This window comes from Amblyomma americanum, chromosome 2 (genome assembly GCF_052857255.1).
Source record: "Amblyomma americanum isolate KBUSLIRL-KWMA chromosome 2, ASM5285725v1, whole genome shotgun sequence".
Taxonomy (NCBI): domain Eukaryota; kingdom Metazoa; phylum Arthropoda; class Arachnida; order Ixodida; family Ixodidae; genus Amblyomma; species Amblyomma americanum.
In genome coordinates this window covers 216,085,796-216,105,224 of record NC_135498.1, presented here as the reverse complement: position 1 = coordinate 216,105,224, position 19,429 = coordinate 216,085,796, and the positions used below count along the sequence as shown (strand labels likewise).

General features: G+C 44.7%; 1 protein-coding gene across 1 annotated transcript in view; it reads right to left on the bottom strand.

The window, feature by feature from the left end:
• LOC144122146 (small G protein signaling modulator 1-like) overlaps positions 1–19,429 on the bottom strand; it is a 202,067-nt gene that overhangs the window by 146,477 nt on the left and 36,161 nt on the right.

Here is a 19,429-nt window from a genome sequence, read left to right as displayed (position 1 = left end):
TTACGCCTCGGACAGTGTTAAGTGAGCGATGAAAAGTCACGGAGACAGGGATTTCCCCTATGGACGTTAGGTTGGAGAGCTTAGAGTGTTGGACATTATCGCACAGTTCGAGCAATAAGTCGCCACTGGCCATTTTTGAGAGCTTATAGTCAATGCCTAAGGTTTCAGTCAAGCACTTTGACACAAGGAAGGGGGATATTATTCTTGCCTGTTTATCTTGTTCTTCACTGTGGATGACGTGATATTTGGGGAAATTTACTTGTCTTTTTTGAAAGAAGTCATCTGCCTCGTTCCGCCCTCTATTGAGAGAGCGATCAGGTTTTGAAAGTAGGGGAGCCATAAAAAAATTTTGTTTTTCGGTCATGGTGCCAGACACCCACCACGGAGTCCAACAAGCGGACGGGACAGGAACTTAAAAGCAACTCCTGGCCTACGCCAGCTGTACACCTCAACTATAGCCAAATATGACACAACTCAGGGTAGTTGGCCACACAAGGTTAACCCTCGCCGCCAGGAAAAAAGGGAAAACCAAGAAGTGAGTAGGAGACAGGAGAGTTGTGAGAAAGATGATACGAAACTGAAAGACGGAGGGGAGGTCAGGAAAAGGCGACTGCCGATTGCCCCCGCTCGGGTCAGGCCGGAGGTGCCGTCTACAGGAAGCTGGGGCCAAAGTGGTGTGTTGCCCCCGCCGAGGGGCCTTAAGAGTCCAAACGCTCGGCATCGGCTCAACCACCAGGATCCCCTTTTCCCCAGACATGGCGATGCCACGCACGGCTAGGCGTGGGTGCTCGGGTCCGTGGTGATGCACTGTGCACCATCATCCCCCTGGGGGGACGTCCCTGCGGATGCTCGGGAACCCGTGGTGTCGCCACTCATAAACGCCTGCAAGCTGCAGACGCCCCGCTGCGGGGACCAGCGTGTAAAGCCTCTAGGATAGGAGGCAAAGTGAGGAGGGAGGAATAGGGAACTGGACAGTGGGCAGGTCAGTGAGAGAAACCGCAGGCGCTAAGCAGTGTTGAGGGGTGGAAAAAGTGGTGACAGGGTACAGCACTGTGACTGCTCGAATGGAGTGGGCGCACACTGCGTCACACAGTGGCTGATGGACTGAATCACACCCCCCGCCACTGCACTGTCAGAGGGGAACACCAATGCCAACAGTGTCACACTGAGCATCCATGACTTTTTCAATCGCTAGGGAAGAGCAGCACGCACATTATGCCAATGCCAACCTGCAGAGTTTTTCGTGCACTACACCGCCCTTTGGCATTGCACCCATGCCTAGCTTTTCTGCCAGTCTGGGGTATCTTCAGAGGTCTCCGAAGTGGGGTACTTAGATTATGAGCACCAAGCAAAAAGAAGGGTCTCACAAACAAGCACACACATAGCGCAAACTAATTTCAGCGTCTTCTTGTGTCTAAACCGCAGCAGTAGCCTAGTGGTTTGAGCATCCACCTCGCATGCGGGAGGTGCAGGGTTCGATCCCCAGTGCCGCCGGTACCCGCCAGTGATGCAATGGGTACAAACTTTCCCTGGTCTGATGCTCGGCTTCTTTAGGATGAAATGCTTGAGAAATGGGTTTTTGACTCCACCTTGTGTAAAAGAAAATATCTTGTGCCACGGCACTCTTTGGCCAAAGCAGCCTTTTCGTCACAAAAATCCATCATCATCATTCTTGTGTTGCATGCCAGAGGTGGGATTACATCCTACCTTCCAACAACAGAGTCAAGTGACACTAGCCAGGCTACAAGTGGTGCAAGTAAAATAGGAACAAGAAACAAAGCAAAATGAGAAAGTACCACATTTGCTTATATTGCACTGGTGCTGCACACATACCACTTTTGCACATGCACATACCCTAATGCCCATGCACATTTCAGTGACCACATTAAGTAACTGCATTGAAATTTTTCTACACTTACATGCCATTACATTTCAGTGACTACATTAAGTAACTGCATTGAAATTTTTCTACATACTTACATGCCATAAGCGTTTGATGCCGATAATGCAAGCTTCAGTGTGCAGAATTATTAGTTTTGGGAACAGCCAGTTCCTTGCAGGGATTGTAGAGGCACAGCAAATGCAAAAATTGTATGAAGAGTTTAAGACAGCCAAAGTGACGCCTATGTTCAAAGGAGGTGATTGCACACACATCTGAAATCACAAATTAGTGCCTTTCACAACCATTTGCTGCGCGACAAACATCTCAGATATTTGTAATACGTATAATAAAGCAGAAATGTTGTGGTGATTTCTCCTGTCCTAAGCCCACACTGAGCAGACAAAGGGCGCAAGTTTTCCTTTCAAACATTTGTCCTTATTTTTTCCCCGAGATGTGTGTCAACAATGAAATGCTGCTCCTGTGGGCCTCTATAATTTTTCATTCAGATCCTCTTCCTTTTTTATAGACAAACACCGTGTCTACAAGTAGAGAGGCCGCTTGTTGATGCCGGAACAGCTGGGGGTATCATATATGTCATCATGTGCCACAGTGCGAGATTCGCTTTCATTTTCTTATATGCTGTTTGAGTAATATTGTCACGTAGTGATGACGGCAGTCCGGCATGCAAAAAAAGAGCGAAAAGGGTTTCCAAACAAAACTTTTTATTAGGCTGACTTGCTCCCACAAAGAACTGACTCACTCGACAGTAGCGTAGCAACAAGCGTGCTCGGCGGTCGTCCAACAGAATGGCCACCACTCTCGGCCGTGCTCAATTTAAAGCTGATAGCGAACTTTCAAGATATGGCGTGCAAAGTTACTACAACATTCTGGAACAACGTACAATCGTGCATGCCGGTAGCTTTGAAGAATGAAAAAATAAGCAGTACACAGATTCGCGGCAATATCAACATATGAGTTAGTACAGCAGCTTGGAAAAAACAGCACAAAAAGACTACCTGACAACCTGGTTTTCCTGAGGACGTGTTGTCTTTTGCCTGAAACTAGGTGGCTAAGAAATTTAAAAACGCCAAGAGGTTATCACCCATGATTGCAGAAGAGAGGAAAATAAGAACTAAGTACTGGTTCTTCCTAATGTTCTGTTTCTCTGATCAACTAAAGCATGTCTATAATAGGTATGGCATCAATGTGCTATTTTCGGCCCCGAAAAAGTCGGCAGAATCTGTGCAATGGTCAGCACATACTCTAGCAGTGTTGTGCATGACAGGACAAAGGGCTGTGCAGCGAACTGCATAAACCGGTACATCGCATGTGAAAAAGCAGTGCTCTGCAGAAATGCACTCTCCTGCAGGTGGTTGTATATCGAACAAACTGGCCATTGCTTAAATGCACGCTTGCAGGAGCATAAGTTATGTTGGGGAAAATCACCTTCTTCCAATCTCGCAAAGCGCTGTAGTGAATGCCTTAAGCATCAGCCTTTTATTTACTTAGTCGTACTGCAAGCCAGTACAGGCCCATGCAGGAGTGTGGTGATTAAAGACGGCAGAAATGCAAGCATAGATATCCAAAAAAATAACAACAATGGTTTTAAAATGCAAAACAAAAGCAACAAGAACATCTTGTGTCTGATACAGCTCTTCCATTTTGTTGATGAATCCATCGATTGACATAGTATACTCAATTTCGCTGATGAATACATCGACGGACATGGTATTTACAATGTCATGTGGCAGCAAATTCCATGTTTCAATGGCCAGTGGAAAGAACAATATTTAAGTGTATTATTACATTTTGAAGTAACGAGCCTAATGTATAATGCATGATTTTATCTGCTGGAACTTCGGAAGTGTGGTTTCAGGTGTTCGTTCCTGTCTCTGTGTAAACAGCAGTAGTAGATAAGAAAAAGGAATTTAGTAGATGCAATCGGTATGTGTGCTCGGCTATGCAGAGGAGTTGCAGTCATGGCGTGTATAGCAAGAGTATATGAATCTCAGAGCCGAATTTTGGATTCTTTTAAGTTTATCAATTAGATATACTTGGTAAGGATTCCACATGTATTAGAAATATTGGTCAGATAAGGGTCTTATACGCTGATAACTTAACCTCAGGGGATGCAACTGCAGGGGACGGCAAGTTTTCTGCGTAGAAACCATAACTGTTTCCATGCTTTTGCAATTGTCCTTCACATGTACATCCCTTTTTTTTTTGTATTGGTATATGTTAATCCCAAATATTTCACTGTGTTTTCTTGTGTCACAGTCATTCCCATTAACTCATATGAAAATTTCAGGATTCTTTTTTTGTCTGATGCTGATAGATAATGTTTTCCTAATATTTATTTGCATCCCCCATTCGAGGTGCCAGTCAGCAATGGTGTTTAGAGACTGATTTATTTTTGTCTCATCTTCAGCATTTCATACACGAGAGTAAATAACACACTCATCAGCAATGAGCCTAACCATTATTCCAGGTTCAACACAGGCTGCAACATCATTCATATATATACAGTATTGTGCGTTTTTATCGTGAAGACTTTCAAATGTTTCCCCGCCTCAAACGCTGGCTCATTTGCGGTGAAACTGCACACAGAGCTTGCGTATTATGGTAACTTTGTATCGTAGCAAGCTTCACAATGGTAATTACTTAGTTCAGCCATGCATGATGCGAAAACGTAACCGTCTCCGCAAACATCGGCGAACCAAAACCCGCAAACATTTGTTTTGCTGAAGGGCGGTAGTGGCGCCATCTGTTTTCGTTGGTGGAAAGCGTCACAAGGCCGCCGAGGCGAGTGTTGCAAACAATATTCTGTGAAAGGTAAAGCCTCGTTAAATCAGTTGTTCTGATATTTTTTTCCGCTCAATTAGCCGAAAATGTTATAAGCACGTCAGTTGAAGCAGACGAAACGGCCGGAGAGGCATATTCAAAGGGCCCGCGCTTCTTGCAACGCTCACCTTGGCGGCCTTGTCGTGAAGTTTTCCACTACAAAAACAGAGGGCGCCACTGGCGCCCTTCAGCGAAAAAAAATTATCGTTTGCGAGTTTTGTGTTCACCGATTTCTACGTACACGATTACGTTTTCGCATCATGAACGGCTCAACTAAGGAAGTACCGTTGTCAAACTTGCTACGATACAAAAGTTACCATAATACGCAAGCTATGTGTGCAGTTTCACCACAAATGAGCCAGCGGCTGAGGCGGGAAAATTTTTGGAAGTCTTCATGATAAAAATGCACAATACTGTATAAAGAAAAGTATTGGACCTAAAACTGATCCCCGAGGTATTAAAATAGAACATCGAGTATTAGATTATAGTAGATTAGATTAGTATTAGACTCTTGACCAAACCACAATTTTGTTTTGGCTTCCTAATCAATTGGCTAGGGAGGTGTCAGAGGCTTATCACATCTGTAAGAAGGACCATTCATGTGTCCGACAGCCATAACAAGGCGATGTCCGGCAACACTGTGCAGTCGAGGCAGCGGCAGCCAAATCCGTAGCCAAATCGGTACATTGCGTATCTGCGCCAGGTTTTTGGTTTTTGTGGCGCACCCAGTGATGCCACGGCTACTGATTTATCAGTAGATCTACTGATTTTTAAAATTTTCTGCTGATTCAGTGATAAAGCGCTTCAATCTACTGATTTTCTTGCTTTTCTACTGAAACGAAAGCAAAAGCTGCTACTTTTTCAGTACAGAACTTGTATTAATGTGATGCCACCTAGCGAGCGAAAAAAAAAATGCGGTTGGCTCAGAGGTTAACATACATTCTTGCGTTTCCAGACTCTCAAACGTGGCGCTGCCTCTGTCTTTGAGCAAAGTGGGGAAAAGGTGAGGCGGTGAATTTGTGAAAGTGGGTGCACTACCGTAATCCACAACTATGAAACCAAAACTATCGGACCAGAACCAATGGCGCTTCGAGCGCCTACTCCGTTCTACAGGAGAATAGGACCCCACTCACTTACAGTTCTGAATAGTCCAGTCAAGTTGTCGGTTGCTGCTTGTGTACCGCAGTACCTACATACCGCGTGTGGCAGGTCACGCATCAAGTTCAGCGTGCGCGCTTCATTACGAGCTCACCAGGTAAGTAATATCTGTATGTCTTGAGTTCTCGATATGTTAGTACTAATAATTTAGTGATTCACCCGTCGAGGTTAGTTATTGGATTTGGCGTTGAGCTTTAAAGTGCGTGATTTCGAAACCATATCCCGGCCGCGGCGGCCGCATTTCGATGGGGGCGAAATGCAAAGGCGCTTGTGTACTGTGCATTTGGTGCACGTTAAAGAACCGCAGGTGGTCGAAATTAACCCGCAGTCCCCCACTACGGAATTCCTCATAATCATATCGTGGTTTTGACATGCAAAACTTCAGAATTGTTACTGTAGTGCTTTATTCCCGGTTGTCTCGGCGCCAGATTTTGGGCCGACGCTGAAAACAAGGCGGCGCGCATTATAATTAAGCGTCGACAAGCTGCATAGGACTGGTATTGCTTGCGTATTGCTGATGACTGACATGCTGCGCTTTCAATTATCACGCTTCAACCGTAAAGAAAGCATATGTATGTAAGAATAAGAAATTGTTGCTTACTCGGCCGACATTGTTTTAGCTTCTATGAAGTGAGGTGATGCCAGTAGACATAGTGGAATGGTGCAGCCGGTGAATGAATTCGGCGATCGCGCTTGCTGTGCCGCCGAGCTCTCTTCACTTTTTACACCTAGCACAGGTTAAATTGGTTACAGTTTATTGTTCAAGTTCGTCAACCTGTCTGACTGCATGCCTTCATACCATCACAGATAGGCGACAGCGCGTTGTGACATTGCTTGTGGCAGTAGCCAGTCATACTTATGTCATTTATCTGCCCCTCATTAAGTGCATTGGTACTTGCATTACAGGTGTTTTGGAAGCTTCAGCATAATGACAAGTGGAAGTGACACTAGTTCAGAGTCTTCAGACCGGAAGAAGAGCAGTCCAAAACCGAAAAAAAGAAAATACCAGCAAAAGTACAAGCAAGCTTGGGAGCATGAGAAAGCGTTTCAAAGTTGGCTGCAACCAAGCAAGAAGAGCAACCGTTATGCGTACTGCAAAACATGCGACATGAACCTAATTGCCGGCAAGAAACTGTTGGAACGGCACATGAAATCTGCGAAACATGAAGAAAATACAAGAAAGCTTATGTCCCAGCCAACGCTGATGCAAGCAATGCCTAGCATTGCTATCTCTTCACAGGTAAAAGAAGCTGAAGTAAGATTGGCTTTGTTTGTCGCCGAGCATAACGTGCCATTTACAGTCATGGACCATCTGCCAAAGCTGGTGAAAAAAATTTGCCCGGACTCCGATATTGCAAAGCAGATTGCCTGCAGCAGAACAAAAACATCAGTGATAACAAAGGTTGTGACAGGCGAGGAGAGCAAATCGCGGCTGTGTAGGCTACTTCGAGAGAAGAAATTTTCAGTCATGGTTGACGAGTCAACGGACGTCAGCTGCACCAAGCACTTGTGTGTTGTTACAAGGGTTTTTGAAAAAGATAGTGTGACTGATGCCTTCTTTGATCTCATCCCTGTGACGGATGTGAGTGCTAATGGCCTTTATAGTGCCCTTACAAGTACTTTTCAGAGAGCGGGTATTCCTTATAAAGAAAATTTAGTCGGCTTTGCTGCAGACGGCGCAAGTGTCATGATGGGTAGTAAACATTCTGTGATGGTACTGCTGAAGAAGGAGATTCCCGGCTTGTTCATTCTTAAGTGCACGTGTCATTCTTTTCACTTGTGCGCATCGTACGCTTGTTCGAAACTTCCACGCGTTGTTGAAGATCTCGTGCGGGACGTCTACAGTTACTTCAACTCAAGTCCGAAAAGAGAGGGCACGTTGAAGAAATTTCAGGCTCTTCTTGAACTAAAGCCGCACAAACTTCTTCATCCAAGTCAAACAAGGTGGCTCTCATTGCTTGCTGCAGTCGACCGCTTTCTAGAGCAGTATGATGCCCTAGAGGCATACTTTGCATCTGCGGTTTCCACAGACAGGCTTTTGGCAACGGAAACAATCTACCGGAGGCTACAGGATCCTCTGAACAAGTTGTTTTTGATGTTCCTCAGCTTCGTTCTGCCTCTCTTTAACAATTTGAACAAACAAATGCAAAGTGATGCTCCACAGTTGCACAAGCTCTTGAGAAGTGCAGAAGCCTGCGTGAGGACAATTATGGATTGTTATCTCAAGCGATCCTGCACACAGGGAGTTGAGGTGGCAAAAGTTGAATTCAAGAACCCCAAATGCTTTGTGTCTTTGGAAGACATGTACGTCGGCGGTCAAGCAACTGCATTCTTGTCATCCGGAGAATGTTCAGTTACCACTGAGCAACGTCAATTCTTCCGCTTAAGGTGCCTTGATTTTTACATTGAGAGTGTCGACCAAATTCTGAAGCGTATCCCTTTTCAGGATCCGGTTTTAAAACATCTCGAACTCCTAGATCCTACTGTGTCCGTGACGGGGAAGGCAGCGTCAATTGCACCACTGGCGCAAGCCTTTCCGAATTTAGTCTCCGGCAAAGGCTTGCAATCTTTGGATACCGAATGGCGATACTTAAGAAACGCTGATATCCCTACAAGCGAAGATACCTCGTTGCACGAGTTCTGGGGAGTCGTGTTTTCTCAAAAACATTGTGATGGAAGCGCCGCTTTTCCTGCATTGACCGAGTTTGTGACGGCTATACTGTGCTTACCGCATTCCAGTGCAGCAGTTGAGCGGGTATTTTCTGCTGTAAACAACCTGAAGACAAAACTCCGGAACAAGCTTTGCACGGAGACTATCTGTGGCCTTCTGCACACGAAACGCCTGATGACGTCTTCAGCATGTCACAGCTTCAACATTGACAGGCCACTGATAAGGAGAATGGACGACTGGCACAAGGTTAAGCATGAGAGTATTTAATGCGGCTTTGCTGGCACAGCCACTTGTGGAATTTCACAGCATATCTAGTCATATACATGGCCGTTTTGAAGTTGCCTGTTCACGCGCAATAAAGTTTATTTGCGTAAGCTATAAGGGACTCATGTTTTCTTATTTCTGGATCGTCGTCATCGTGATCAACCTATATTTATGTCCACTGCAGCACGGAGGCCTCGCCCAGCGATCTCCCAATCACCCCTGTCTGGAAGATACTATACTCTAAAGATTTCAGGTACTAACTACCATCTAACGCCTTTGAATATGCCATCAGAGGGCTTCACTGTTTTTCACTTCGTGCTTGACAATGGCTCTCTGGATCCCCGGGTTTTTCAAAAGTATTGCCAAGAATCTCGTGGCCAATTTTTGTACTATTTCTTAGAAGCTACAATACAACAGCAGAGTACTAATATAAGCGCTGAATTCGTGGGCTCATAAACTGAGTACAAAAATTTAAATTAAAAATCTACTGATTTCTACTGATTTTTCGTGAAAAAATCTACTACTATTTTTTTATGTGTCGTGGCAACACTGGGCGCACCTCTGCTGCTGTGCGATGCAACCGAAGGGCCCGCAACGCCTCCGCGATTTCTGCATAGACTGCGGCGTTTCTCTTTTGGCGCCGCAAATCATTTAGGCGGTCCTGCCAGCAGTCGATGAGAGCGGCTGTCTCGTGCTCGCTCCAGTTTCGCGCCGAGCAGGAGGACGCAATCTTTGTTTACACTGACGGTGAAGCTTTGAGCGTGGTGTAGATATTATTTTCAAATGTTTGCATATAAGCAGGCATAGTACCTGAAAATGTTGTTTTACATTTAAGTTGTTTTACATTTTACAACAACAATTGTGGTTTTGTTTTGTTAACTTGAGTTTATTTTTATACCTTCATGAGAGCGAGAGTACTTTCGATTGTGCTTGGAACCTGCAGTCCTTCACTCTTGAGGAATCGGCTTCGAGTCAAGCAGGATCGAGCTCGGCTGCGCTTGAAAGCGGTTGGTGACAACCGTCGATCTGCATTGACTCAATGAGGATCGAAAGTACCCGTGTGACAGGGGTATGAGAGGGAATTGTCATATCCAGAGGCACCTCATTAATTTTTCTTTTTTGCTGTCGTTTTGTGCAAACCTTTTTTCAGAAATATTACAGCTTTTCATGAATAAATATATAGTGGTGAGTCAGCCCTTGTGGCATGTTTTTTCTACGTCTGTCATCTTTTTGCACTGTTTCTTCCAAGTGCTGTAAGAAAGCTCCTGTTCATGTAGAGCTGTGTAGGCCGTCTTGTTTGAATGACCGTATCAGTAAGCAAATGTAGCAAGCAGGGCAGCATGTCAAACTCCACGGGAAGCTTGTGCAATTCAGGGAAACATCCAGCTGATAGAGGACCTGTTTAGGGTATGCCTGCCATCACAACACACATGACATTTTAACATACAGCTTTGAAATGATGCAACCTTTTTCATGCTCTTCCTAAAAGTACTCGCCAGCAGTCAATGAACTGCTGGTTTCATAGGTGAACTGTGAAATGAGAAAATTTTGGAATGCCTTGTTTAGATCTGTCTCTATGGGATGCACTCGCACCCAGTACCACCCCCACCCCCCCCCCCCCCCCCCCCCACCAGGGTAACTCCGGCAGGCATGTACAGTAATGTTCATCGTGAAGACTTTTTTTTTATTTTTTTTTCCTCAAACGCTGACTCATTTGCGTGAAACTGCACAAAGAGCTTGGATATAGCAGTAACTTTTATCTCATAGCAAGTCTGATAACGGTACTTACCTAGTTCAGTTGTGCATGGTGCAAACCCATCATCCTCTGCACTAAGATTGTGGAACCAGAACGTCGGTATATTTCAACAGGAGTTGTTTTTCAAAACTGTCACTGCTGATCTTCCAACATTTCCTCATGAAGACATCAGCTGCTCCCCTGAACACTTTCAATGTAAGCGCTGGAGGGTAAAATGTTGCGCACCAGCTCGTAGTTTCGCAATGCTTCGATGCCAGTTTCTACGACCTCTATGAAGCGCCGCGCTTTGTTCTGGTCAGTTTATGGGTACACTTTAATTCTATCTAGAAACCACAGCAATCAGCTTCAGTGATCAGTGTTATGTACAGAAGTCCAGAATATGTATAGGTTTCTTAGTTGCTCCAGTGCTGTGCGAGATATGCCTGTCAGCGATGGAACGAAGAATTCAAGAAACATTTAGGTGTGCCACTGCATAGACAATTACTTTGCCTTCTTACAAGAGGCGCAACCTGACAGTATGATGATTACCACTACTGAAATCCTACGCATCTACAACACATTGCCAGATGGACTCAGGTTCACCTGTGAGTTTCCTGTTGACAATGCGATGCAGTTTTGTTAAGTTCTCTGAGTCACATATGTGCTGGATGTACCACCCTAGGTCCAAGAAAAGCGCACAACCTTTTGATAGCGTTCATTCTAAGCTGGTAAAATGGGCTGTAGCTAGCATTAACCTTCAGAAAGCTCTTAATAAATCTTGCCCACATCTTTTGAATCAAAGCTTCGATAACAAATCAGCTCGCCTAATTAGTGCTGGTTATCCAAGTGCATTTATTTTTAGTATTTCTGAAAGCCTGCTCTACAAAACAACAGAGACAGAAAAGCGAACAGCCAGGTTATTCCGCATTTCCACAGGCTATGGAAATTAAGAAGGAAAGTAGGTATCACATCTACGTAGTTTTTTTTGTGCTCCGTACAAGGTTGGAAAGGTATGTGCAATGCTTGGTGCTCAGAAGCACAAATCATGCTCTGAGAAGCACGTCACCAAGTGCACAAAGAGCAGGAGCAAACTTATCTACAAGATACCCCTCACCTGCAATGGTATTTAAATTGGACAAACGGGAAGAACTATAGCAACAACAGCGCCAAAGGGCACAACTTGAACGTAAAAAGTAAATCTGGCAGTTTCTTGGCATACCATCGCAACAGCTGTGATTGTAAACCCCTCTTGAACTAAACCAAGTTTCTTGCATACACCAAACACAAACTAGAGTGAGATATCACCCAAGCTTTTCTTATTACTAAAGCGGCAGAGAAATGCATCTGCACACCCTCGGTTTCACTCCTTGATAAAGAGCTGCGATCTTTGGATGGACAAGTGTAGGCTGTTTGTTTTTTGTGGAAGGTGATTCCTGCTGTGTTTTCTGCGGATTTCACACTTCTTGACTGCCCTTTGACTGGGACTGCCTTTTTGATTTCTGACACTGCTTTGCTTTGAATGGTTTTCACTGCCCACACTGGTTCCTCGTTTTCGCCTTTTCCCTTTTTCTCTCTTGACACAGCCTGGCTAAAAGATATACAATTCTCCATTGATAAACAAAGGTTATTTGTTGTTTACTCTAGGTAATAAGCTAATTTTATATCGATTTTCATGTTTTTTGCTGTTAATAAGCAATGACTGTACGGAGAAATAAGGTTTATCGCTTGATCGTGTAATAGATGTCATGGACAAGTGGTGATTATACCTATAAAACATGTCGCTTTGAAGCTAATGAAATTAGTTAGCAGTCAGCGCCCATCTTGTATTTCTTCTCATCGCACATGCCATCTTTGCGCTGTTTCTAAGAATTTAAGGAAAAGGTGTTAATTTTTTTATTACAACGAATTAGCTAGGCACGACGTATTGAAGAAGCATCCATAGATGGTACCAGCCACACCAGGAACGAAGACTGCGGAAAGCGCAACACGTCAGTCAGCCATGTGCGCCCTCATGCACTGCCGAACTATTTGATGCAATCACATCATCATGGACGCTTCGACAAGGTAGCCTTTTTGCAAAGAAACAATTGATTGCCAGTAATCGATTACAGAAAAACAGTACCTGAATTACCGCAAAAGTTACCATTTGAGAAAAGTAATTAGTTGATAACAAAATTGCATAAAAACGTAATTACAAGCAATCAATTACATACAACTCTGCTGGAAAGCTAAAACAACCAATTATGTCGCTGGCTTTGGGACACCATCGACAAGGGCAAGAGGTACGGGTGCCAACCACCTGGCTACCAGCCATTCTCGTCACTACTATATCCTCTGTGGTGCTGTTGGCAAATGAAAGATAGAAGAAACAGGTGTATATGCGCTATGCGAGACACATCTCAGGGATCTAGAAGATCCACCGTTTATTGATGGCTACGTCTGGGAAGGGAGAAACAGAACAACGGAGAGGAAGGGAGGAGGGGTACGTATGCTGACACATCAATGAGCAAATTGGCAAAGAATAAAGTCAACTTGCAAAGAACATGTCTGGGTATCAGGTACAATTGCCAGTAAAAGGACATGGCAAGGGGTAGTTTATTTAGGGAGAGGGTACAAATGCAGGCAATAAAAGGAGGATCTAGTTAAGTGTCTCAATGAAGATTTAAAACAGTTTGGAGAAGGTGCCGATATTATTCTGCTGGGTGACATGAATGGCCACACTGATGATCTGGATGGATACAGATTGTAACGGCAAGTTGATGCTAGACTTCTGTGAACGACACAACCTAGTTATTGTAAATAGAGAAACTAAGTGTGAGGGACAAATCACGTGGGAATCCCGTAACAGGCAAACGACGATTGACTACCACTTAATGTTGCAGGGGATGTATAGCAAGCTCGCAATATTGGAAATAGACGAAGAAGGGAAGTACAGCCTGGGAAGTCATCATAAGCGTATTAGTCTACAGTTGCGAGCCCTGATCAAAAGAGAAATGCAGAGAAGTCAAGAAGAAAACGCAAAATTAAACGACGAACAAATAGCGCTAATTAGCGGCCTGCATAGAGGAAACAATAGAGAAAAGTGGGATTATAATCTGTTAGAACTACTCATTAGTACAAAAATAGAACAAGTAAAAGGAGTAAACCGCTTAAGAGGAAGCCACGAAGTTGGTGGAATAAGGAAATTAGGGAGGCCATCGAACGACGGTTGGCATCACGGGAACACAGAGAAGAAAAGAAGGCGCAGTTGTCTAAAGAGGAAATAGGCCAAAAATGGGAATCCTATCGACAAAAGAAACAACAAGTGCAGGTCCTCGTCCAGGCTAAAATAAAGCAGTCCTCTAATCGCTGGCTGGCTGAAGTTCGCAATGCAACTAAAGGGGGGCCAAAAAAATTCTGGAACCATATAAGCTAGCTGGGTAAAATGAATCAAAGAAAGCAGAAACAGATTCAAGATGAGGAGGAAAAATGTTTGGAGGGAAACGACGCTGTGAACATTACATCACTTACAGCTCAGTCATTTAGGAACGACGATAGGGTAATCTCCCAGGGTGTCTACCAAGTTGACGTTTACAAATTCCCTGTGTTTTCCAGGCTTTCCCTTAGTGCATTTGTAGAATTCCCTGAGTGACACAGTACTTTGTTTTATGCGAAAACAAGCTGGCACAAAGCCGCCTCATGGTATCACTCTCCAGTAAGCATGTTAAAAAATAAAAACAACAATTTAATCCTATTTGAATAGTAAGGAGTACTGTTTATTTCATTTTAAAAAGAGGAGAGAGATTAGCAAAATGCATAACAAATCGAATATCTTCGAAAAAAATGCTAAAACAAACTGCGAATCGAATTGAACATTTTCAAATGCAAACTAAAAGGAAGATGCATGCGAAAACAAATATTTTCAAAGGTGAGATATTTCTAGCTACTGATAGTAACCGCAATGGTGTGGGATCTGAACTTTAGCATCGCAAGTGCGATTCTCTGTAGAAGTGAAAGAGCTATGGAGTGAAAAACTTCATAGGGTAAACGTTGCTTCCGGTTATGCGTGCGTATTCAGCGCGTCGGGCAGGTACATATTTGAATAAGTTATACAAAGCACGAAGGAATTCCATGAAGTGCCAACCTGTTGCTGCATGTCCGGTTTTGAAAGCACTGTTCACAACATGAAGCCTACAGCTACCAACTCCAAGAATATGACGGCCGTCACTGGATTCACAAAGTTTTTGTTTGATCTCACGGATAAATTTTATATTTACATTAGGCCATCCATTGAGATCTGAAGAATTTTTGATCGTGAGAGTCCATCTGTGGAAGTTTTAAAAGCAGACACCAATTCTTTTGTCCGCGTGCGCCCCATAAAGCATGAGGTCAACTAGCGCGTTTTCACGCTCTGCTCTGCATCCGACCAAAAGCGAACCAACAAGTCTTTTTCCAATTCGCTCTCTTTTTGTGCAACTTCGTTTAACGATTCATCACATGCCACAACGAGGTGGGAGGCTTGGCTTACTTCCAACATGAGGTTCTCCTTGAAGAAAGGTGTGATGCAATAGACAATAGTATATCTTACCTTGTCTTTGCCAAGCTGCATTTTCTTGGCTGTAGCTGATGATCAAAACATCAAAGGGAACAGAGAAGCCGAGGCCACGGCAGCACGGAGTGATGTGTGCGTCATAACAGCGCTGAGGCACCACATCACTTCAGCATTTATGACCTGCAAGTCACGCTGAAAGATATCCTTTGCTGTACGATCGGATTGGACGTCCGTCGCAGTAGTTGAACCACTTGAAGGATGCGCAGAAACTGACGGCACTGGCCCGGCATCGGTCACAACAGAGGTCGGCAGTGTGAAAAATGAGGCTACAGAGGGTGTCCCGGCTAAGGTAATGGCCAGTTGGTGCTTCTTACTTTCAGCGTGACTTGTCACCGCTCTTCTTCCCACGTTGCTGAGCGAAAACTGCTTTCTGCAGAGTGCACAGTACGCTGCGTTCGGGTTGCTTTCAATGGACCTAATCCAGGCTGCATACTCGCAATGTTTCGCATTCATCCAGTCCTGGATGAAAGTGCACTTGAAGGCCGTCATGCTTGACACGTCGCACACAGCTTACCTGCGGCACCACAGCAGTCAATAAAACTAAGTCGGTTCAAAACGGCGCAGCTAAGCACGGACAGAATTCGTTGCTTTGCTAGCGTCGGCAGATCGCAAAAAGGCACGAAACTATTTCCCTTTCTCCTAAAGCTGTGCCGCCTGCATCACGTGCGTGCACCCCCTGCGGCAGAAATGGACGTTTCCATCAAGGAGATGCGCAGCAGGGAGGAAGAGTTTGTTTGGGACTATCACAAGTTCTCACTAGGTCATGGTTCTCGCAACGTTTTCTGCTGCCTTTTTGGAGCTGTCCACTCGGAAACACAGGAAAACAAAGGGAGGCCGCTGGCCGTAGAACAGCGCATGTGCGAACCGTAGGAAGCGTGCGCTCTGCCATCAATCAGCCACAGCGCTGGGGAAGCGCGGGAAAGTGTCCGCTTTCAACGTAGCACGTTTTGAAATTGGAAGCGCCACTGGCACTGCAAAGCTTTTTGCCACCTTGCTGGGATGCTCCACTTGACAGCACAACGTTGGAGGCCAGCGGTCGCTGAGGAGAGGACGCGTAACGCCGCAGTGGACAATCCGTGCAATGCCAGTCCGCATTGTTTACACGAGGCAGCATTATCGAGACTTTAGTTCCTTTTAAGTAGAACTGCAGCTAATTTTCTCTGACATGAGCACAAATCCCCTGATTTTTCCCCGAGTTTTTCCAGATTATCGAAATTCCCTGAGAATTCCCGGTTTTCACGGTTTTCCCTGTTGGTAGACACCCTGTCTCTGCAAATGAGGGAGAAACACAGGACAGCACAACAGAAAACCGAAAACTGACCAGTCTTAATTGGAAAAAGCCGGCAGCAAATATTCTAAAATGCACATCCCCAGGAATAGATGAAATTCCATTTAAGCTGATTAATGAACTTGGCCCAGGCGGCAAGGAAATGCTCATAAAAGCATTGGAGGCAGTCATAACAAATAAGCAAATTCCACAAAGCTGGAAACAGAGTAAAATGATTTTGATTTGTAAAGGGAAAGGTGATAAGATGAACATAAACTCCTTCAGACCAATTACAATAACAGTAGTTATATACAGGCTGGCGATGCAAGCGGTGAAATTAAAAATGCAATCATGGGTAGAAAGTAATAGAATACACGGAGAACTTCAGAACAGGTTCAGATGGGGTAGGCGCTTAGATGATAGCCTGTTCGTGCTTACCCAGTGCATATAAATAGCTAAGGCGGACAACAGACCTCAGTATTTAGCCTTCCATAAGCGGTGCCATAAGCGGTGCATACGACAACGTGAACAGGGAACTCCTGTGGAACATATTATGTCATTAGGTATCAGTCATGGGGTAACTGATTTTCTAGAGGCAATATATAGAGAAAATATAGTTGAAATAACATGAGAAGGCATTAAAGGAGCTGCGAAACACCGCTTGAACGGATGCCGGTTACACTTCAGATGGATTCTTTATGTCGCACAGATGCTGACTCAAAAAGAATTACGAGAATCGATGCATAGGAACAGGAGTTATTCAATGAAGAAATTTCAAAATACAAGCAAACAAAATGCTGCCCTCAACTCTATTTTCGCGCAGCTTCCCAATTCCATTTCACTCTCCCAATGACGACACACTGTGCGACCAATCAAAACAGCCTATCTTAGCACGTGGCGGAAGTTTACACTCCATGGTTGCCTGTTCTCTGTAACTCGTTCATGCCAAGGCTGGCGGCGCCGTTTGCATGGTTACACCAACCATGTGAATGCCCAGCTGACCCAGCGATGCTTCATCGTTACCACGACGGCGTAGAAGGGAACACTGATCAGTGACGTTCCCTTACTTATGAATCCCATCTCGAGCGCCAGACACTGCGAGGGTGTGACAGCCTGCGCAAGATATGAGACACATTTAGCATAGCGCGTACCGCTACTGCTTACCGCAATCCATCGCCCCTAGCGCGCTGGTTGGTCACGGCGAGCAAGGAGCGTGCGCTGTTGGCGGGAACGTGGCGCCATCTGGCGCCGCCGCCCGGTGATCCTCCACAAGCTGACGATGCGCACTGTCTGCTGAACTGAACTGAACTGAACTGAACGCATCATTCCTTGGGTCCGAAGCGTACGCTTATAGAGTGCAATGGCTCGATCGGATCAACTCTGCAAAGCCACTCTCAGATACTTAGAGAGTGCCCATAAGTGTTAGCGCTAGGTCGTAGGATGTTTACAGAGAGGCACAAAGTCCGTCGATGCAAAAAGTAGCCAGAGCCTCTAGTGGTGTATTTTTGTTTTACTTGCTTTACAGGGCTTTTATCTAGGGCAAACAAGTTGGTTTTGTTAATGTAATATAGGACACAAGAACTTGACAAAACGTATCTCAAGTTATTCACACAATTTGCAGTATATTTACTCTTTGTCCAATCATAAAGCTCGCCCTCCGTGATGTCATATCCGATGCTAAAAACCACCACTGTATGGTGACACCGTCAGTGCCATGAATTTGTTTTTGCGAGCTAATAAAAATATTAAAAACAGTATACGTGGTACGACCGATGCTGATAGCATCACTATAACTCCTTCTATGCAACCAACAGGCAAAACAATGCACTGAAAATGTGTTTCGGGGCCCCTTTAAGAGTACGACAACGGCCGAGGTGCACAAAGGATAAAGGCGACGTTGTCCTCTATCACCGCAGCTGTTCATGTTTATATGATAAATATGGAAAGAATGCTACAAGGAAGCAATCTAGGTTATAACCTGTCATATGGATTAGGCGGAAAGGTCGTTGAGTAACGACTACCGAGTTCAATGCATGCGGACGATAATGTACTACTGTTAGCAGATAGGCAGGAAGATTTTCAAACTCTGGTTAATTGCTGTGGAGACGAAGGAGACATTAGAGGTTTCAATTTTAGTGCAACTAATCAGCTGTGATGATTTTCAACGATACACCTGATCAGGTGCTCGCAATACAAGGCCATGAAATACCCCGAGCCGCCGAATACAAATACCTTGGGGTATGGGTAAACAAAGGGCAGATGTACACGGAAAAGCACGAACAGTCTCTCATAGCAAAAGGGTGAAGAGATGCCAAGATAATGAAACATAGGGCATTGTGGGGGTACAACAGGTATGAGGTACTGAGAGGATTTGGAAAGCAATAATGGTGCCGGGGCTTACTTTTGGGAATGCGGATCCGTGCTTAAGGGCGGAAGTTCAGTCGAGATTAGAAGTAAATCAGAGAGCTGTTGGAAGATTAGCACTACATGCCCACGGGGAAAACCACAAACGAGGCAGCACAGAGGGATATGGGCTGGGCATCATTCGAAGTTCATAATGGAGACAAGTTTCGCAGCATGAATAAAACGCACATAGAAGACAAGGAACAAACAAGACAGGACTGTGCTGTCTGTGACTGTGCAGCACAGTCCTGTCTTGTTTGTTCCTTGTCTTCTGTGTGTGTTTTAGTCATGCTGCGAAACTTGTCTCCATTATGAACTGCAACCAACTAGCCCAAACCACCGTGTTACATCATTCGAAGCACAGGAAGCTCAGAGTAAAATACCATATGAAGAACGCCTATACGAAACGAGAGTAAAATACTATATACATGAGTAAAATACTATACGAACGAAAGGAATGGGAGGGCACAACCAATTTTAATGGCCGCCATCTTGGATTCGAGAAACCGAAACTATGCCGCCATTTCGTCCCCTGACGTCGTACTCATATAGTTCCACCTCTATCCATCATATTGGACCGTAATGTCATCACTGGCATGCGGCAGGTGGTTGTTTCT